Source organism: Helianthus annuus, chromosome 9 (genome assembly GCF_002127325.2).
Source record: "Helianthus annuus cultivar XRQ/B chromosome 9, HanXRQr2.0-SUNRISE, whole genome shotgun sequence".
Classification (NCBI taxonomy): domain Eukaryota; kingdom Viridiplantae; phylum Streptophyta; class Magnoliopsida; order Asterales; family Asteraceae; genus Helianthus; species Helianthus annuus.
The window spans coordinates 125,814,293-125,837,850 of record NC_035441.2 but is presented as its reverse complement, the minus strand read 5'-3'; the positions used below and the strand labels follow the sequence as shown (position 1 = coordinate 125,837,850).

Genomic DNA, 23,558 nt, shown 5'->3' with positions numbered 1-23,558 from the left:
CATTCGGAAGAACACACAACACAATTCCCACACGCTTAGACACTCGAAACTATAGTGATCCTTGTACTCAGCTCATTATCATCCGAAGTTGTAACCATTTTTCTTATATTGAAGTTTGGTGATCGGTAGTTGCCATCACCCGAGGTTTTTTATGCCGGAGATCATACATTGATCAAGGGCTTTTTCCTCGTATAAATCATTGTGTCTTTGCATATTTCATACTGAAGTGATCCTTTACTTTTTCAATAAACCAAGCATCATACCCCGTTTACATAAAGTTTGGTTGCATTATCCTTGTGTGATTTTTGACCAACACAGTTTGGCGCCCACCGTGGGGCAATTGGTGCTTCATTCATAAGAAAACTTTCTGTTCAAAATCATTTCAAAGAATTACATGGCTTCATCATTGAAAAACACATCCACGGCGATGTCTGCAGTCACCTCGTCTCAGAACACTCTGCCTCCTCCACCGGCAGGATCCCAGAAGAATGCCGAGAAGAGACCAACTCCTACTAACTCTAAACCTCCATCTTCTTCTGCTATGAATTCTTATATTCCCAATACTAGTGACGTATTTACTTTGATTTTGCAGATGAAAGATCGTATGCAGCGGCAGGATGAAACTAATGAAAGGATCCTCAGGGAAATTGGAGATCTCAAAAGACAAAAGAAAGCGGCAGAGGATCATTCCCCACTGATGCCCAAATCCTTAAGCTTTGATACTCCAATGATCACTTCTCAGCCATCGGGAGTCCCAGACGTGCAACTTATGGGAGAATCAAGAGGATTGCACCTCGGATCGGCAGCAATGACTCAGGCATCAGGCTCACACTTTCAGCCGGCAGGATCCTATCCCCAGCATATGGGATCCTTCATGAATTCAGGAGCCTATCCGGGAGCACAGCAGTTTCAAGGATCCTACTTTGTTCCAGGATCATCCCAGGGTCAAGGATCCTCCTTTGTTCCAGGATCATTCCAGGTTCAAGGATCCTTCTTTGTTCCAGGATCGTCCCAGGTTCAAGGATCCTCCTTCGTTCCAGGATCATCCCAGATACCAGGATCCTTCCAGATGCCAGGATCCCTAAAAAGTTTGCAAACAGGAAGTCTAGATGTCCATCAAGGGGACTTCATTCCAATGCAGACCATTGCTTCCACTGGTCCCTCCGTTATCCCAGAATCCCAGCAATATGGATTCACACCCAATGTTCCTAACTTGAACTCAATGGGAGGTAACACTTTAAATAATTATCTTACCACTAACCATGGATTCATGCAGGATACAGGTATCAATCATGCTATGGCCAGGGAGTTGCAGAAGCTAAAAGAAATGATCTCAAGTGTTCCAGGGGTAGTCAAGCCTATCCCAGAGATTGTAGATGGAAGCCATAAGGTATCTCGCTTTGCACCACCAATTTGTGATGCAGAGGTACCCAAAAGGTTCCATATCCCTACTATGAAGCTGTATGATGGTACAACGGATCCTGAGGAGCACATAGCACAATACAGGGAGAGGATAGAGATCAATCCAATCCCGGAAAAGCTAAAGGAAGCATGCCTATGTAAAGGATTTGGATCCACTCTTACCGGATCAGCTCTTAAATGGCTGCTAAGTCTTCCCCCTTAATCTATTACTTCATTTGCTAATTTAGTTAATTTATTCAATAACCAATTCTCTTGTAGTAGAAAATTTGAAAGATTAACTAGTGATTTATATAGGGTAACTCAAAGTCATAATGAATCATTAAGGGATTATATAACTAAATTTAGTAAAGAATCCTTGGACATTCCCAACTTGGATATGGCTACGGCTGTTGAAGCCTTCAAAATGGGACTGCTTAAGGATTCATTATTCTATGATGATCTTGTTATGACACCATGCAGGAATCAAGATGAAGTAAGAGCTCGGGCACTCAGGTTCATCCGGCTAGAGGATGACAAGAGGATCCAGGAGAGACAAGTAGGATCCTCAAAGCAGGAGAAGCAAGGATCCTCCTTCAAGAACAACAAATTCAAATCCTACCATAGAAATGACAACCAGAATGTGCATGCTGTTGACCAAGAAGAGGATGATGAAGATTATCCTCCAATCTCAGAATATTGTTTTTCTGTTGATAATCATGAACTAATCCTTGCAATGCAGAATCTAGGTGAAAAAGCTAGGTGGCCCAGGAAGAATGATAAACCATCCGGGACTAAAGACAAGTCAAAATGGTGTGCATACCATGAGGATTTCGGGCATCTAACTGAAGAATGCATAGCTTTAAGAAAAGAAATTGGATATCTGTTAAGCAAGGGGCATCTAAAAGAATTGTTGGGAAGAAAAAAGCAAAGGACTCAGGATCCTGAGAGGATCCCTGAAAAGGCTCCAGCCCCTCCGGCGAATGCACAAGTGATCAACTTTATTTCCGGAGGATCAGACATCTGTGGTACATCCTTCTCGGCGGCCAAAAGGCATGCAAAGGAAGCAAAAATGGATAATGGAGAGAGACCTATTCGAACATCAAGTGTCTCGGAAGGAAAGACGATAACGTTTGATGAGAATGATCGCATTAACATCCAGGATCCTCATCATGATAGTTTAGTTATTACTCTCTTTATCTCTAACCATTTTGTCCGCAGGATCCTTATCGACGGAGGAAGCTCAGTGAACATTATCCAGCTTGATGTTCTGAAGAAAATGGGTATCCCAGAATCAGACATCACACCAAGATCCTCCGTGCTTGTAGGATTCAGTGGAGAAACGAAGAAAACTCTGGGGGACATCAAACTCCCAATCTACGTGGAAGGATTACATAATTATCAAAAATTTTGTGTTATTGACTGTTTATCTTGTTGCAATGTTATCCTTGGCAGGCCCTGGATACACGATATGAAAGCAGTCCCATCCACCTATCATCAATGTGTGAAACTCCCTAGCCCATGGGGGATAATCAAGATCGACAGTGATCAGCAGGAGGCTAAGGATTGTTATACCTCATCCATGAAGCCAACCTCGAAACCAAGGGAGCAATATCAATTACAGTATCCTCCGAGGAATGTCTTGGAGGCAAGGGAACAAGATGTGGACGAAATCCTCTTGGATCCTAGTGATCCTGAATCAAAAATCTATATCGGATCAGGGATCCTTGGCAAGATGAAAGAAGACATGATATCCTTCCTCAAAAGAAGAAAGTCTACCTTTGCATGGAAGCACGAAGATATGACAGGTATATCTAAGGATATCATAACTCATAAACTTGGCATTGACAGGTCTATCAAACCAATCCATCAAAAAAGAAGGAAGTTTGCACCAGAAAGGAATGCCATTATCCAAGAAGAAGTAGAGAGACTACTTCGAGCAGGTATGATCAGAGAGGTAAAATATCCAAAATGGTTAGCCAATGTGGTCGTTGTCCAAAAGAAAAACGGAAAGTGGAGGGTATGTGTCGATTTCACTGATCTGAATAAGGCATGTCCCAAGGATCCTTTCCCATTACCCCACATTGACTCCATGGTGGATGCAACAGCGGGGCATGAACTGTTGACCTTTATGGATGCATCATCTGGATTCCAACAAATTCAGATGGAACCATCTAACCAAGAGGATACAGCCTTTATGACCCCAACCGGTTTGTATTGTTATATTGCCATGCCTTTTGGATTAAGAAATGCAGGTGCAACATATCAAAGGCTGGTGAATATGATGTTCAAAGATCAAATTGGACAAACTATGGAAGTATACATAGATGATATGGTAGTCAAATCAAAGAAAGCTGAGGATCACCTAAGGGATTTGGAAGAAGCATTTGATATCCTTGATAACTATAACATGAAGCTTAATCCTTCAAAATGCCACTTTGGTGTTAAGGCAGGTAAATTCCTAGGATATATGGTAACTCAGAGGGGCATTGAAGCAAGTCCGTAGCAAATTAAAGCACTAGTGAACATCAAGTTCCCTGCCAATGCTAAGGATGTGCAAAGGCTAACAGGCAGGATAGCAGCTCTGAACAGGTTCATATCAAAATCCTCAGAAAAATGTAAAGAATTTTACGATATCCTAAGGAAGAACAAGAAGTTTGAATGGACTGAGAAACATGAGAATGCTTTACAAGCCCTTAAAGAATATATGTCCTCAGCACCAGCATTAACAAAACCCGAAAAAGGAGATGTGTTATCCTTATATCTGGCGGTATCCTCAACCGCTGTAAGTGTTGTCCTTGTTAAGGATCACGAAGGTACACAATATCCTATCTACTATGTAAGTAAGAGTTTACTTGATGCCGAATCCAGGTACTCACACCTCGAAAAACTTATTCTTGCATTAATCATGGCATCAACTAAGTTAAGGCATTATTTTGAAACCCATACTATTGTTGTTAGAACTAACTTTCCAATTAAGAATGTCCTCAGGAAACCAGAGATGTCAGGAAGAATGGCTAAGTGGGCAGTAAAGCTTAGTGCCCATGATATAAGATATGAGCCAAGAACAGCCATCAAATCCCAAGCACTAGCTGACTTTGTGGCTGATTTCAGTAGTGATCTACAAAAGGAAGCATAATTGGAAGTCCAGCAGCTGGATGAGACCAAGGATCCTTGGATACTCCACACTGATGGATCCTCAAATGTCAAGGGCACAGGGCTCGGGATACTACTAAAATCGCCACAGGGGGACATAATACCCCACTCCATAGCCTGTGAGTTCCAAGCAACTAACAATGAGGCTGAATATGAAGCCTTAATTGCTGGCTTGCAAATTGCTAAGGATATGGGGGTGAAATATCTTAAAGTATATGTGGACTCATTATTGATCACCAATCACTTTAATGGATCCTATGCTGTTAAAGGAGAAAAACTAACCAAATATTTAGAGATAGTCAAGGAATTGGCACTCTCTTTTGTCTCTTTCAGCTTAACACAGGTACCAAGGGAGGATAACACGGAAGCTGATGCATTGGCCAACCTAGGATCATCCTTAAAGATTCCAGAAGATATAAGTATCCCTATCATCCATATCCTGGCTCCTGCTATTGAAAATCAGGTGGCCATGGAAATAGAAGAGGATACTGCAGTGATCCCTAGTGAAGAAGCTCAATCTTATTCAGGATCATGGATCTCTCCAATCATGAGATACTTGCAATACGGGGAGATTCCGATGGGAGAAAATCCTAGAGCTTTCAGGATTAAGGTATCTCAATTCACAATTTTGAAAAATGTATTATATAAACGATCTCTTGCAGGACCATATTTAAGATGTATCGAGGATCCTGAAATTCAAGAAGTATTGAGAGACTTCCATGAAGGAGATTGTGGAAACCACACTGGGGGCAGAGCATTATTCTCAAGGATCCTTAGAACAGGATACTACTGGCCAACTATGAAAAGGGATGCTGTAGAATATGCTAAGAAGTGTGACCCTTGTCAAAGACACAACAATATCCTCCATCAGCCAGCTGAATTTCTACACCCAATACCATCCTCTTGGCCATTCATGAGATGGGGAATGGATATAGTTGGCAAGCTTCCTAAAGCACCTGGTGGAAAAGTGTTTATGCTCGCCATGACCGACTACTTCTCTAAGTGGATAGAAGCTGAAGCTTTTGCTCAAGTCAGAGAAAAGGAAGTTATATCCTTTATCAAAAGAAACATTATAACTAGATTTGGCATTCCCTCTGAAATTGTATGTGATAGTGGTTCCCAATTCATTGGAAGCAGAACTACTAACTTTTGTGACAGTTGGGGAATTAAGATGATAACATCAACACCAGTTCATCCACAAGCCAATGGTCAAGCAGAATCATCCAACAAGATCATCATCAACAATCTGAAGAAGAAGCTAGGATCCAAGAAGGGGAAATGGGCAGAGGAGTTACCTTATGTGCTATGGGCTGATAGGACAACTCCCAAGAATGCCACTGGTCAAACACATTTCTCTTTAGTATTTGGGGCAGAAGCAGTGATCCCAACAGAGATGGTGATCCCAACTGCTAGAACAAGTGCTCGTGATCCTGAAGAGAATGCTACAATCCTGGCTCAGGATTTGGATACTATTGAGGAGATCTGGGATCTGGCTAGGATAAGGATGGCAAGCTACCAACAAAGAATGGCTGGTGCTTACAACAAAAATGTTAGGATAAGGAAGTTCCAAGTCGGAGATATGGTGTTGAGAAAAGCTTTCCAAAACACTATCAATCCTGCTGACGGGAAGTTAGCACCAAAGTGGGAAGGTCCTTACTTGATTGAAGCTGAAGCAGGAAAGGGGGCATACAGATTGCTAACCATGGAAGGAAATTTGTTACCAAGAGCCTGGAATGCTGTTCACTTAAAGAAGTACTTTATGTGAACATGATCCTTCAAGCATGTGATCCTTACATTGAAGTATCCTCGAAGGATCCCGGTGATGTCAGTGATCCTTACTCTGGTAATATCCTTATCTTAAAACTATTACATCTCCTTACTTTTTACCAAAGGATAAGGATCCTGTATCCTTCATCCTCTTCTCACGAACCATTTGAGTTATGATAGTTCAGGTATCTACAGCATATCGTCAAAGATCTTCAAAAGCAACGCAGATCCTTGGGTTCAACCCCAGATATCCTTGGGATTATCCCCAGTTTCCGCCAGCAGCGCACGATGATCCTGATATAGTTCACGTCTTTGGGACCAGTACCCACTTCCGGGGCTGACAACCTCATCGTACTGGCTATACCCAGGATCCTACGTATAATGGTAGACGTACCATACATCCGTTCCTAAGGTTTCTAACGTTTTCACGTTAGCTAAGGTTTTGACATTTTCATGTCACTAAGTTTGGATAGTCGCCAGTAAGGGCCATACTCCAGTTTACATACGATCCTTTAGGCTTGTCCCCAGTTATCCTTTGGGCTTGTCCCCAGTTATCCTTTGGGCTTGTCCCCAGTTATCCTTTGGGCTTGTCCCCAGTGATCCTTTGGGATCATCCCCAGTTATCTTTTGGGCATGTCCCCAGTTATTAATTTATCTTTTACATTGGCTTAGCCCCAAGTTATGTTCCGTTTTTCAGGTTCTCGAAGTTAAACAAATAAGGATCCTTAATCCTTATTATCCGTTGAAATTTCACTTTTGGTTATCTTGATTAAAGGTTAGGATCCTAACTTGGATCCTCAGGTATGGTCCTTGACTATTCTGATTATACTGAACAACCCTTACACTTTGACAACTAAACCTATGATCCTTGAAATTGATTACTTCAAAAATCTTCAGTGTCAGGATATTTGATCTGGGATCATATCCTAAATTTACTAAACATGGTTTACTAAACTCTTGTTACTCTAACAAATATATTTCTAAAAACAACTGGAAAATAAGAGGATAAATAAAGGATAACAACACGAGATAAGCCAGAAAGATTAAAGTTATATTATTAACAAAAGGATCTTAAACCCTTTCAAAAAAGTTGTCAAAATTGCCAACCCACATTTCTACCAGCAAAACGTGGCCCGTCCACATGGGTTGGCAAAGGGTGTCCATTGTCTATGCGGTCTTAGCAGGTGCAGGAAATTAAAGGCGGCAGGATCACAAAGGCTTCATCCCCCAAACAGAGGATCCCTCCACCATTTGCGATCCTACCTATTGTCCAAAGGATCCAGGATCCTTAACCCTAAAAACTATTGTTTAAGTACAGACCATAAATTGTTTCAAACATCAACAACCACAAAAACCACTACCAAACCTAAAAAATTGGGCTCCGGCCTAGTCACGAATATCCATCATCGCCCAATCCAGCAGCTCACACCTTTGCTGCTCCATCACCACCAGCTTCTCCACCCTGATCCTTGTCAGCATCACCGCCCTCCAGCATTGGGATCTCCTCAGCTTCGTCCTCATCCTCCAGCTCTGCCAATCTCGCCTTCCAACCCTCCACGTCCCATGAGCTTTTGTCAAAGGCAGGATCCTGAGCCTCCGCAGCCATCTGTAGTTGTATCTTGTACATAGCAATTGCGGCAGAGACCTTGGCGTCCTGGGTGATCTCCTGTTTCTCGCCATCCATGTTGATCAGCATTTGAGCAGCCTCATCCTTAGTAGCCCGGAGTTCCTTCTCAAGATCGGCTATCTTGAGATCCTTTAACACGCCCATTTGTTGGAGGTCGGCGATTTGGCTTTCCAGATCCTCGACATGGCCAAGGTAGGTCTCAATCTCAGCAAGTTTCTGCAGAAGAGAAAAAAGGTAAGTTCAGGACCAGGTGATCCTCAAAGAAGCAGGATATACAGGCAAAATACACAAGCAGGATATTCAAGAAGGATAACCAACAGGGGCAATGATCCTTACCTCATTGACATAGTCAAGGAGCTGCTGGCGGAGCAGGGGAAATCCTTGGAGATCCTCAGAAGTCTTTCTCTTCTTCCCCTTACCCCTAACAGATGCTTTAGGGGCCGAAGCAGAGGGACTGGCAACAGAAGTCTTCTTTCTTGAAGACTTGACATTGGCAAGTTCATCAATCCCGAACTTGGAGGCAGACTTGGCAGACTTAGCAGATTTCCCAGCGCCTACACAATCAAAACAAGATAAGTTCCCTTACTAACTAAACAGTCTTACATATAACTTACTTTTTAATGAGGATACTTACTTGACATAGTGGCAGATGCGGAGGATACTTCTTGTGAATCTTGGACGGTGACTTGAAAACTTCTGGTCTCAGGATCAAGCTTTTTGAAAGCTAAAACTCTCTCTCTCGCAGCAGGAGTTAACTTGAGATGAGCAACAGATATGGCTGCACAAAAGACAAAGAAAACATTAGTGATCCTCATCATAAGAGACAAGTCTGATGGTGATCCTTCCAGGATCCTCTATCCTACCATGAGTGGCCCACTCCTTGGGTAGATCCTTCCCATCAGGGATGGCATCCCTCCTAACAAAGAAAAATCACCGCTTCCAATTTGTATCATTCTTGGTGACCTTAAGAACAGGGTGATCCTCCCCAGCTTTCCGTTTCAACAAGTACCGGCAGGAACCAAATGTGGTAAGATCATATAGCTCAGCCAGCTCCGACATCCCTAAGTCAATCCCCTCCTGCTCGATGATCCTCTCAAGGGTATACAGAACCCTCCAGATCATCGGCATGGTTTGGATATAAGACATGCCGGTCAGGGAAAAGAAGGATTGGGTGAAGGCTGGAAAAGGATACGAATATCCTATGGTAAACAGAGTTGCAGGAAAGGCCACCCAGGTGTCGGAAACAAAATCACTTAGAGCGGTGGAAGTGAATGACTTGAAGATAGCATCCGCCGGAAAACAGTGACGGATCCTATCAACATGAGCATCAGTGAAGCAGCACCTCTCCGTAGGAGAGTCTTTGACGATCCCTTGGCTTTTTAGGGGACTGCTCTTCTTGTGATCCTTGTGAGGAGAATTTCGGAGCAACATACTTACAGCAGAATGAAAACAGAGGAGCAGAAAAACAGAGCAAGAGAAGGAAGAAAGAAAAGAAGAGAATACCTGATCGATCTTCGGTAGAGATTATAAAGGGAGTATATCTTGAATTTAAATGCAGATTGATCCTTACCCTATCTCCTATTTATAATCATGATTTGCAGGGATGTCACCTCAGTGACGTAAGGATTGCAACGGCTAGTTCGAGATTAACGGCTAGTTATCCGAGTTGTTCGTTGCAGATAAGATCAAAGCAAAATATAACTCATTTATTTACAAAATCACTCCTTATATTTTGGGGGCAATTGTTAGGGCTGGATTTTTACAATACATGATCCTCACGTGTGATCCTAACCAGTGATCCTTGTTTCTTTGGCAGATAGTGATCCTCAGCAGAGTTCCAGGATCAGGATCACGGACCATCATAGGATCCTCATGCTAACAGTTGCTTTCGTTGAACTTAATGTTATTTTGCAGGAATGTCTAGCAGGATCCGCTCTTAGTATCACGATCAAAGGACGCGTATTTACAATTATAGCATGTGCTTAATCGAAGACGAACGTTGCAAAGGATATGGAAACCTGGCATGATTTAAGGGCGACAATTTAGGCTAGATTTACTTTTATTTCTAAAGGGGTAATGAGCTGATTATTAGTCTTTTTACCTAAAATAGGTCACCTACACTTGTATATATAACACTCTTCCCCATTCGGAAGAACACACAACACAATTCCCACACGCTTAGACACTCGAAACTATAGTGATCCTTGTACTCAGCTCATTATCATCCGAAGTTGTAACCATTTTTCTTATATTGAAGTTTGGTGATCGGTAGTTGCCATCACCCGAGGTTTTTTATGCCGGAGATCATACATTGATCAAGGGCTTTTTCCTCGTATAAATCATTGTGTCTTTGCATATTTCATACTGAAGTGATCCTTTACTTTTTCAATAAACCAAGCATCATACCCCGTTTACATAAAGTTTGGTTGCATTATCCTTGTGTGATTTTTGACCAAAACACATAGCACTTTGTCAAGTTTCAAATCTAAGTAACAATCATAAACTCATGTTGGCATTTTATCGAACACTTGGTGGGCACAAATTTTTAGTTCTCCTCTAAGATGTCGAAATCTTAAAATTTTACCATGAATCTACAAGAAATCACATTTCAAGCTTTTCTACAACATTAGATCATAAAAAGCTTGCATCATATGGCTACTATATACAAATTCACCTAAAAAGCCTCAAGTTCCATAAACATGTCAAAACCCACTTTTTCTTCTATGAGAGTTTTAACCTAGGATAATCACACGTAATAATTCTACATGTAATTCCTTTTAATTCAAGGTTTAAAACCGATTTCATACATCAATTTCATCATACAATCAACAAACTCTATCAAATTAGCACATTCAAGTACCCTCTTCATACTATACTTCACCAAATAACAACTTTCAACTTACCTTAATATTGTTAAGTGTAGATGATAAAGAATCAAGACTCATACACAGGATTTGTCATCAATCCATTCTTGAATTTGCTGAATTTATCAATTAGGTTTTTGGGTGGGGTTTTCCCCTTTTCTTCTCTCTAGTCGACACACACACACACACAGACAATTCTATGGTGGACGAATTGTTTTAATCAAACAAGTTTGCCACAAGTCCAAATTTTGTTCTTGTATCTTTACTAGTTATGCTATTTGGTTAAAAAACCCACTTAGTACATTAGTAAGTAACTAATTTTTAACTTGGTTAAACCTTCCTAGTTACAATACATCATATTAAACATGTTAACCGAATTTAGTATTTTTTGGGACGTTACACTAAGTGTGGCCGTACTCTTATGCTCGTCGCTACGGCTGCAATGAAGTCATGTCCTCATGTCCTTATCACCATGTTTCTTCGACCGTCTAGTAACAATGACGTAACTGTTATCAAGTCCGTTTTTTACCCACTCTTCCAACTCCCCGCAGGACATAAAATCCTAAACAATGCCACGGTTAATGTTATACTTGTCTAAAAAGACAAAAATGAAGAATTGTCATACCTGCTTAGTTTCATACGAAACTTGCGGGTAAGGGGGTTGCTCATTCGTTAACTAATGACTCCTGGGTGTAAGAAGGTTCACCTTCGTATTCGTTGTTGCTATAGGCAGTGGCGGAGCTTGACCAAAAGTTTCGAGTGGGCGTAAAGTGATGGGACTCAAAAAAAATTTTCCTATCGTTATGTTTCGGGTCGGGTCAGGTCGGCTATTCGATTCAAGTCGGGTCAAATAATAATAGTTCCAAGTAAAACTAAAAAAAATCACTCATTTAAAGGACCCATTCTTGCACATAGAAAAACTAAATATTGTATAACAAACAAAAGACTTATATATATATATATATATATATATGGAGTAGGAGTTGGGTGGAAAGTGTGTTTTTCCTAGAAAGTCTAGGAAGCAATAAGAACGCGACATGTGGCATTGAAGGATTTTATCTAAAAGGGCATTTATGTACTTTCACAATCTATTTTTATTTTAGGAAATTATTTTCAATAACTAAATATCCATAAATTCGGAATTTTTTGTTTTCGATTTTTTATCTCACTTAATATCAATCTTTCCTTCGTTTTCTTGTTGGAATCTATCAGCATGTTCTTGGTACTGTGTTTTAACATTCAGATTCATACAGCTGTGTTTTAACTGCAAGCAGATTCATACAGTTGTGTTTTAGCATTCAGATTCAAACAGTTGTGTTTTAACAGCAAGCAGATGCATACAGTTGTGTTTTAGCATTCAGATTCATACAGTTGTGTTTTAACAGCAAGCAGATTCATACAGTTGTGTTTTAGCATTCAGATTCATACAGGTGTGTTTTAACAGCAAGCAGATTCATACAAATGTGTTTTATCATTCAGATTCATACAACTGTGTTTTAACAGCAATTCAGATTCATACAGCTGTGTTTTAACAGCAAGCAGATTCATACAAATGTGTTTTATCATTCAGATTCATACAGCTGTGTTTTAACAGCAAGCAGATTCATACAAATGTGTTTTATCATTCAGATTCATACAGCTGTGTTTTAACAGCAAGCAGATTCATACAACTATGTTTTAACAGCAATTCAGATTCATACAGCTGTGTTTTAACAGCAAGCAGATTCATACAAATGTGTTTTATCATTCAGATTCATACAGCTGTGTTTTAACAGCAATTCAGATTCATACAGCTGTGTTTTAACAGCAAGCAGATTCATACAAATGTGTTTTACATCAGCAGATTTCGCCCCAGCAAGCAGAGTCATCCACAACAAACGGAATACCTACAAACATTTGTTATTTTAAACACACACCTAGGGTTCTTGCGACTTAAACTGTGCTTCCAGCAACTTCAACTTTTCTTCCGGCGACCTCATCTCTGCTTCCATCCATCTTGTTCAAATCCCTCTGTTCTTTGAATCTCTTCCCTTCAAACATCAATTACTTCAATGTAGAACACGATTGAACCCTAATCGCCTACTAAAACACAGAACACAATGTTGGGAAGATCTTACGTATATAGAAGTTGGTAAATCTCTTATCTTGATCCATGATTTTATGTATTTTTGGTATGATTTTAGAGGGTTTTCGTTGTATTTTTGGTATGATTTTAGAGAGAGAAAGAGAGAGAGGGAAAATGGCGTGTATTAAGGAGATGTGATATCTCTGACGGTTATTTTTTATTGATTTAAAACACACATAAGGACGAAATTGCCCCTCCTCATTTAAAACAATCTATTAAATATAGTAAATTATTACAAGATTGCCATTGATTTGATCTCAACCCTTAAACACACCAATCGGATGGACAAGATCGCTTCCTAGACTTTCTAGGAAAAACACACTTTCCGTAGGAACCCTACTCTATATACTCTATATATATGTATATATATATATATATATGAGATAAATGGAACCTGGACGAAGAATTACAACTCAGCCCGACGACCTTTAAGATTTTTGAATTCATCAATTATGTCTTCCGAATCAAACTTATCAGCAATTTCTTTTTCTATGTAAATCACCAAGCTATTTGTGAGATATTCATCTGCCATTTTATTGCGAAGGCGATTCTTGAATATTTTCATTGCTGAAAATCCCCGCTCTGTTGTTGTAGTTGAAACTGGAAGTGTCAAGATTAGCCGAACCACTCTATCAACCAAAGCGTACTCCTCTCGTTTGTTAGTTTTCACAAGAGTTTTGCATAGATCAGAAAGAGTTGATACACTACTTAGCCTGATATTCTTTGACAATTCAACATTAAAAAGCTCTAACTGTCTTCGTAACCTAGTGATCTCTTGGTCCGTAAAATCTTCAGGATAAAACTTCTCAACTAGAATGTTTTGGTCAAAAATCACACAAGGATAATGCAACCAAACTCTTATGTAAACGGGGAATGATGCTTGGTTTGTTGAACAAAGTAACGGATCACTTTAATGTAAAATATGCGAATGACACAAGGATTTATACGAGGAAAAAGCCCTTGATCAATGAATGATCTCCGGCATAAAAAACCTCGGGTGATGGCAACTACCGATCACCAATCTTCAATATAAATAACAATATGTATACAACTTCGGATGGTAACGAGCTAAGTACAAGGATCACTATAGTATCGTGTGTCAATGCGTGTGAGAAGTGTGTTGTGTCTTCCGAATGTGGAAGAGTGCTATTTATACAAGTGTGAGTGGTCGTATTTTAGGTAAATAAACTAACTATTAGCTCGTTACCCCTTTAGGAATAGAAGTAAATCTAGCCTAAATTATCGCCCTTAAATTATGCTGAGTTTCCATATCGTCCACAACGTCCATCTTTGATTATGCATATGCCAAAGTTGTAAAGACGAGTTCCTTGTTTACGTTGCTAAGAGCGGATCCTACTCGAAATTCCTGCAAGATAACATTAAATCCAAGGAGTACAACTGTTAGTATGAGGATCCCTAGGACGGTCCGTGATCCTGATCCTGGAACTCTTCTGAGGATCACTATCTGCCAAAGAATCAAGGATCACTGGTTAGGATCACATGTAAGGATCATAAGTCATAAAAATCCAGCCCTAACAATTGCCCCCAAAATATAAGGAGTAATATTGTAAATAAACGAGTTGTATTTTGTTGATCTTATCCACAACAAAGTAACGGATAACTAGCCGTTGGAGACGGACTAGCCGTTGCAAACCTTACGTCACAGAAGTGACAGCCCTGCAAATCATCATTATAAATAGGAGTTAGAGATAGGATCAATTTGCATTTAAATTCAAGAGAGACTCCCTTTATATTCTCGTCCGAAGATCAATCGGGTATCTCTTTTCTTCTTTCTTCCTTCTCTTACTCTGTTTTTCTATCTCTTTCCATCATTCTGCAAAGATGTTGCTCCGGAACTCCCCGCACAAGGATCCTAAGAAGAACAGTCCCTTGAAGGGTCAGGGGATCATCAAGGATTCTCCCACTGAGAGGTGTTGTTTTACCGACTCTCAGATCGACAAAATTCGTCATTGCTTTCCGGCGAACACCCTTTTCAAATCTTTCACTCCTACTGCTTTGAGTGATTTCATTTCTGATACTTGGGTAGCTTTTCCTGTTACTCCGTTCTTGATAGGATATTCGTATCCTTTCCCACAGTTCACTCAATCCTTCTTCTCTCTCACCGGCATCTGCTATATCCAAGCCATGCCCATGATCTGGAGGGTGTTATATACCCTTGAGAGGATCATTGAACAAGAGGGGATAGACCTTGGTATGGCGGAGCTGGCTGAGATGTATGATCTTACCACTTTCGGATCCCATCGCTATTTGTTTAAGCGAAAAACTGGGGAGGATCACCCTGTCTTCAAAGTTACCAAGAATGACACGAACTGGAAGCGACGGTTCTTTTTTGTTAGGAGAGATACCGTCCCTGATGGGGAGGATCTGCCCAAAGAGTGGGCTACTCATGGTAGGATAGAGGATCCTGGAAGGATCATCATAAGACCTGTTCCTTAGGATGAGGATCACTGATATTTTTTTTGTTTATTGTGCAGCTATCTCCATCTCTCGTCTGAAGTTGACACCTGCTGCAAAAGAGAGACTTTTGGCCTTCAAGAAGCTTGATCCGGAGACAAGAACTTTCCAGGTTGCTACCCAAGATTCCCAAGAAGTATCCTCTGCCTCTGTCACAATGTCAAGTAAGTATCCTCATTTAGAAAGTAATTCTATGTAGGATTTTCAAGTTTAATTAGAATACTTATCTTATTTTGGTTGTGTAGGTGCTGGAAAATCTTCTAAGTCTGCCTCAAAGTTTGGCATTGATGATCTTGCTAATGTCAAATCTGCAAGGAAGAAGACTCCTGCAGCTAGCCCAACTGCTTCAGCCCCTAAAGCACCTATTAGGGGTAAAGGAAAGAAGAGAAAGGCCTCAGAGGATTTACAAGGCCTGCCCCTGCTCCGCCAACAGTTTCTGGACTACTTCAACGAGGTAAGGATCACTGCTTTGTTTGTTATCCTGACAGTTTTGAGGATCACTTGTTTCTGACGTTATGCCTTGTTTTCCTTGCAGAAATTTGCTGAAATAGAGACTTATGTTGGCCACGTCGAGGATCAAGATCGCCAAATTGCTGACCTCCAACAGATGGGTGTGCTGAAGGATCTCAAGATTGCTGATCTTGAGAAGGAGCTCCGGGCCACCAAGGATAATACTGCCAGGATGCTGATCAATTTTGATTATGAGAAGCATGAGATCACCCAGGATGCCAAGGTCTCTGCTGCAATAACCATGTATAAGATCCAGCTGCAGATGGCTATGGAGGCTCAGGATCCTGCCTTCGACAAAAGCACATGGGATGTAGAGGGTTGGAAGGCGAGGCTAGCAGAGCTTGAGGATAATGAAGAGGCTGAGGAGATCCCGATGCTTAAGGGTGGAGAGGCTGGCAAGGATCATGCTGGTGAGGCAAGTGGAGCTGGTGGTGATGGTGCAGCGAAGGATTGAGCTGCAGGATTGGGCGATGAAGGAAACTTCTAGACATAGCCGGAGCCCAATTTTTTTGTTTGGTGGTTGTGATGTTTTAAAACAATTATGGTCTGTATTTGAACAATAGTTTAGGGTTGAGGATCCAGGATCCTGTGAACAATAGGTAGGATTACAGATGGTGGAGGGATCCTCTGTTTGGGGGATGAAGCCATTGTGATCCAGCCGCCTTTTAATTTCCTGCATGCTATGACCGCACAAACAATGGACACCCTTTGCCAACCCATGTGGACGGGCCACGTTTTGCTGGTAGAAACGTGGGTTTTAAACCTTTGTTAATAAAATAACTCTAATCTTTTTGGCTTATCTCGTATTGTTATCCTTTTAATTTCCAATTGTTTTGATACATATTTGTTTGAGTAAGAAAAGTTAAGCAAATTATGTTTAAGAAATTTAGGATATGATCCTGGATCAAATATCCTATAATCGAAAATTTTCAAAGTAGTTTATTTTAAGGATCATAGGTTCAGTTGTCAAAGTCTAAGGGTTATTCAAACAAATAATGAATGAAGTTGAAAATAGTTAAGGATTATACCTGAGGATCCAAGTTAGGATCCTAACCTTTAATCAGGATAAACATAAGTGAAACTTTAATGGATAATAAGGACTAAGGATCCTTAATTGTTTAACTTTGAAAACCTGAAAAATAGGACATAACTTGGGACTAAGCCAATATAAAAGATAAGTTAGTAACTGGGGACATGCCCAAAGGATAACTGGGGACAAGCCCAAAGGATCACTGGGGACAAGCCCGAAGGATAACTGGGGACAAGCCCAAGGATCGTATGTAAACTGGAGTATGGCCCTCACTGGCGACTATCCAAACTTAGTGGCATGAAAATGCCAAAACCTTAGCTAATGTGAAAACGTTAGAAACCTTAGGAACGGATGTATGGTACGTCTACCATTATACGTAGGATCCTAGGTATAGCCAGTGCGATGAGGTTATCAGCCCCTAAAGCGAGTACTGGTCCCAAAGACGTGAACTATACCATGATCATCGTGCGCTACAGGCGAAAACTGGGGACAAGCCCGAAGGATAACTGGGGACAAGCCCAAGGATCTGAGTTGCTTCTGAAGATTGTCAACATTATGCTAAGGATACCTGTACTTATCAGAACTCAAAATCTCGTGAGAGAAGGATGAAGGATACATGATCCTTATCCTTAAATAAGAAGATATGTAAATAAGAGTTCAAGCTTAGGACATTACCATAGTAAGGATCATTGATGCTTCAGGGATCCCTGAAGGATACTTCCAATGTAAGGATCACTCATGCCAGAAGGATCCTGCTTACATGAAATATTTTTTCAAGTGGACAGCATTCCAGGCTCTTGGTAACAGATTACCTTCCATGGTAAGCAATCTATATGCCCCCTTTCCAGCTTCGGCTTCGATCAAATAAGGGCCTTCCCATTTTGGTGCCAATTTCCCATCAGCAGGATTGGTGGTATTTTGGAATGCTTTTCTCAATACCATATCGTCTATGTACACTTCCATAGTTTGTCCAATTTGATCTTTGAACATCATATTCATCAGCCTTTGATATGTTGCACCTGCATTTCTTAATCCAAAAGGCATAGCAATATAATAATATAAACCGGTTGGGGTCATAAAAGCCGTATCCTCTTGGTCAGATGGTTCCATCTGAATTTGTTGGAATCCAGATGATGCATCCATAAAGGTTAACATTTCATGACCCGCCGTTGCATCCACCATGGAGTCAATGTGGGGTAATGGGAAAGGATCCTTGGGACATGCCTTATTAAAATCAGTGAAATCGACACATACCCTCCACTTTCCATTTTTCTTTTGAACAACAACCACATTGGCCAGCCATTTTGGATACTTCACTTCTCTGATCATACCTGCTCGTAGTAATATTTCTACCTCTTCCTGGATAATGGCATTTCTTTCTGGTGCAAACTTCCTCCTTTTTTGATGGATCGGTTTAACTGACCTGTCAATGCCAAGTTTATGAGTGATAATATCCTTATATATACCTGTCATATCCTCATGTTTCCATGCAAAGGTAGATTTTCTTCTTTTGAGGAAGGATACTATGTCTTCTTTCATTTTATCAAGGATCCCTGATCCGATGTAGATCTTGGATTCAGGATCATCAGGATCCAAGAGGATTTCGTCCACATCCTGCTCTCTTGCCTCCAAGACACCCCTTGGAGGATACTTTAATTGCTATTGCTCCCTTGATTTCGAGGCTGGTTTCATTGATGAGGTGTAACAATCCTTAGCCTCCTGTTGATCACTATCGATCTTGATTATTCCCCATGGGCTAGGAAGCTTCACACACTGATGGTAGGTGGATGGGACTGCTTTCATATCATGTATCCAGGGCCTGCCAAGGATAACATTACAACAAGACAAACAGTCAATAACACAAAATTTTTGATAATTGTGTAATCCTTCCACATAGATTGGGAGTTTGATGTCCCCCAGAGTTTTCTTAGTTTCGCCACTAAATCCCACAAGCACGGAGGATCTTGGAGTGATATCTGATTCAGGGATACCCATCTTCTTCAGAACATCAAGTTGGATAATGTTTACTGAGCTTCCTCCGTCAATAAGGATCCTGCGGACAAAATGGTTAGAGATAAAGAGAGTGATGACTAGACTATCGTGATGAGGATCCTGAATGTTAATGCGATCATCCTCATCGAAGGTTATCGCTTTTCCTTCCGAGATACTTGATGTTCGAATGGGCCTTTCTCCGTTATCCATTTTAGCTTCCTTTGCATGCCTTTTAGCCGCTGAAAAGGATGTACCACAGATCTCTGATCCTCCAGAAATAAAGTTGATCACTTGTGCATTTGCCGGAGGGGCTGGAGCTTTTTCAGGGATCCTCTCAGGATCCTGAGTCCTTTGCTTTTTTCTTCCCAACAACTCTTTTAGATGCCCCTTGCTTAGCAGATATCTAATTTCCTTTCTTAACGCGATGCGTTCTTCGGTTAAATGCCCGAAATCCTCGTGGTATGCACACCACTTCGATTTGTCTTTAGTTCCAGTTGGTTTGTCGTTTTTTCTAGGCCATCTGGCTTTTTCTCCTAGATTCTGCATTGCAAGGATTAGTTCATGATTATCAACGGAAAAACAATATTCAGAAATCGGAGGATAATCCTCATCATCCTCTTCTTGGTCAACGGCATGCACATTCTGGTTGTCATTCCTATTGTAGGATTTGAATTTGTTGCTTTTGAAAGAGGATCCTTGCTTTTCCTGTTTTGAGGATCCTACTGGTCTCTCCTGGATCCTCTTGTCATCCTCTAGCCGGATGAACCTGAGTGCCCGAGTTCTTACTTCGTCTAGGTTCCTGCACGGTGTCATAACAAGATCATCATAGAACAATGAATCCTTAAGCAATCCCATCTTGAAGGCCTCAACAGCTGTGGCCATATCCAAGTTAGGAATGTCCAAGGATTCTTTACTAAACTTGGTTATATAATCCCTTAATGATTCATTATGACCCTGTGTTATCCTATATAAATCACTAGTCAATCGTTCAAATTTTCTGCTACAAGAAAATTGATTATTGAATAAGTTAACTAAATTAGCAAACGAAGTAATAGAGTAAGGGGGAAGACTTAGTAGCCATTTAAGAGCTGATCCAGTAAGAGTGGATCCAAATCCCTTGCACAGGCATGCTTCCTTTAACCTTTCTGGAATAGGATTGATCTCCATCCTCTCCCTGTATTGTGCTATGTGTTCCTCAGGATTCGTTGTACCATCATACAGCTTCATAGTAGGGATATGGAATCTTTTGGGTATCTCAGCATCACAAATTGGTGGTGCAAAACGAGATACCTTATGGCTTCCATCTGCAATCTCCGGGATAGGTTTGACTACCCCTGGAACACTTGATATCATAGCCTTCAGTTTTTGTAGTTCTCTGGCCATAGCATGATTGATACCTGTATCCTGCATGAATCCATGGTTAGTGGTAAGAGAATTATTAAAAGTGTTACCTCCCATCGGGTTCAAGTTAGGAACATTGGATGTGAATCCATATTGCTGGGATTCTGGGATGATTGATGGACCAGTGGAAGCAATGGACTGCATCGGAATAAAATCTCCTTGATGGACATCTGGACTTCCTGTTTGCAAATTCTTCAAGGATCCTGGCATCTGAAGGGATCCCTGAATATGGGATGATCCTGGAACTAAGGAGGATCCTTGAACCTGGGATAATCCTGGAGCGAAGGAGGATCCTTGAACCTGGGATAATCCTGGAACGAAGGAGGATCCTTGAACCTGGGATGATCCTGGAACGAAGGAGGATCCTTGAACCTGGGATAATCCTGGAACGAAGGAGGATCCTTGAACCTGGGATAATCCTGGAACAAAGGAGGATCCTGAGTTCATGAAGGATCCCATATGCTGAGTATAGGATCCTGCCGGTTGGAAATATGATCCTGATGCCTGAGTCACTACTGCTGGGCCGAAATGCACTCCTCTTGATCCACACATGTGTCGAACGTCTGGGACCTCTGATGGCTGAGAAGTAATCATCGGAGTATCAAAATTCAAAGATTTGGGCATCAGTGGGGAATGATCCTCTGCCGTTTTCTTTTGTTTTTTGAGATCTCCGATTTCGGTTTTTCCCATTACCTTCTCTATCAAGTGAAGAATAAAGACAAACTCAAATGATTTCATGTTACGCCAAGCTCCTTCAGCATCTCCACGTTGAGCAAAAGTAGTATGAGCTACGTCATCGATTATTCCTGCGAGAACAACACGAGTGGCATCAAACATCTTAATCAAACTACAAACGGAGTTATAGTGAGACCCCCAACGAGTATCACCAGCTCTTCTTAATGTCCCAAGTTGATTCTGTCCTTTCCCCGATTTGATTTCACCCAGTTCCAATAACTTTTCAACCCGCTTGCCTTTGCCTTTTGTAATTCATCATGCCGCTTACTAGAAGCACAAACCACATTAACTATGTCAACTAAGTATGTAAAGAATTGGTGTACTGGAATAACTTCCCTTGAAGCACAAACCAAGGCAAGTTGTCACCTGTTAGCAAAAAGCAAAACCGTAATAAGCATAAAAGTATTTTAGTCAAACTGAATAATGAAAGAAAAAAATAACCAAGTAACTAACTTGTGAGCAAAGCAATGAACGTAATACGCATAAGGACATTCTTCAAGAACAAGTGCTTGTAATCCGTTCCATTTACCTCTCATATTGCTAGCACCGTCATAACCTTGCCCACGAATTTTACTAACATCAAATTGATAATGCAAAAGTTGTTTCCACAAACTTGTTATTAGGGTTGCTGATAAAGTATCCCTAACATGAACCAAATCCAAGAACCTTTCTTGTATCATCCCTTCTTCATCAACAAATCTCACAACTATGGCCATTTGCTCTTTCTTTGACTCATCTCGTGACTCATCAACCATGACACAAAAGGCTGAATCCCCCACTTCACTACGAATATGCTTTCGAATTTTATTTGCAATAATACTAAGAATTTCTTTTTGAATATCTCCAGAAGTATACTTTGCATTATAAGGAGCATTTTCTAGTATAACCTTTGAAACTTCATCATTATAAGAAGCAAGAAGTGTTAGAAATTCCAGAAAATTACCTCGATTTTTAGAACTAGCAGATTCATCATGTCCTCGTAAAGCACAAGCTTGGTATGTCAACCAACGAACTACATCAACAGTAGTCTTTAATCGTAAACGGTTCTTCATAATTATCTCCTTATTTGGCTTCGATATAGAATTATCAACGTGTGCTTCTTGGTTCAATACGTTTTGACTGAATAAAAGGGCGTCTCTATGATGTGAAGTTTTAATGTGCTTCATGAATGCACATTGTTTCCCACAAACTTTATTCCAATTATCAAACCCTTTAACTGTAAATGTATCATGACCATGGCTCATATTTGGTTTGTCACAAAAAAGATAACATAGAAAGCAATAAGCCGAATGTGTTGTTGGAGAATACTCTAACCAATTAGGGTAAAGTTTGAACCAAGGATATCAGAATCTACGAGCTTGCTTCTTTGTACCATTAACTTTATATTCTGTAAGTTCTATTTGGTAAGGTCCAAAAGAAAGATAAGCACGCCTTACTTGTTCTCTTAAATTAACCGGATGCTCCCACATTGGTTTTCGTTTACCGGGATCTCTTTCTAAAAGATTAACATCCACTTCATTAGTGTCTGATTGTGGTTGTGGAGCTTCATTTGAGTATGGTTGTGGTGGTGGAGCTTCGTTTAGAAATGTGTTTGATTGTGGTGGTGGTGGCAACGCTTCATGCTCTTCAGGCTCACTAGTTGGAGTTTTTTGACGTTTACTCTCTTGTTCATCATCCTTTCTTTTGAAAAAAGAATCAATAATTTTCGTCTTTCCCATGAATTCCTAACAAAAAGTACTAATAATACATTCATTCATTCATCATCAACGTATCAAATCCTATTTATCTATTAAGTATTTTAGATCTATCATTTATGTAATTATGATTCTTATTCATGAATAAAGATAAACATTAATGCATTCCTAATAACAATAAAAGAATAGAGAATTGTTACCCAATGCATTCTTAATAACAATAAAAAAATAAAGAAACAATGTCGGCTGCTGGATCAAGAATCGAGAAATTTTGAATTGGAAAACATGAAAAGTAATAAGGATAAGTATTGCACACTCACCAAAAATTGGCCCCAAAAGTCTATGGTGCAGAGAAGAATCGCAGAAACAATGACGGCTGGATCAAGAATTCAAGATAATTATATTTGATAGTTAATAATTTGGGTATTAAGTTTATTGTATGGTGGGTAATCTAGGGTTAAACAAATAAAAATAAGAGTTAAAATATATTTACCAAACTACCCATCATTTAGGAAAAATAATCGGGTGGGCGATCCTATATAATTTTAAAATTTTCGGACGAAAAATCAGACCATATACACTTCTAACCGAAACATTGGGGTGGGCGGGTGCACCCCCGAGCACCCATGATCCTTCGCCCTTGGCTATAGGTTTGTTATCCGTACAAGGCTTCATACCTGTATTCGTAACTCGGATACTCGTAATAGTATTCACCGTCAGGTGCAACAAACTGATACACGTCAATGGTTAAAGGTGATGGTAAATCTGACGCCTAATTCATATA

General features: G+C 40.4%; 1 pseudogene; it reads right to left on the bottom strand.

Annotated features, from left to right (window-relative positions):
* Positions 1 to 13,343: 13,343 nt before the first annotated feature.
* LOC110876285 overlaps positions 13,344 to 23,558 on the bottom strand; it is a 32,297-nt pseudogene continuing 22,082 nt past the window's right edge.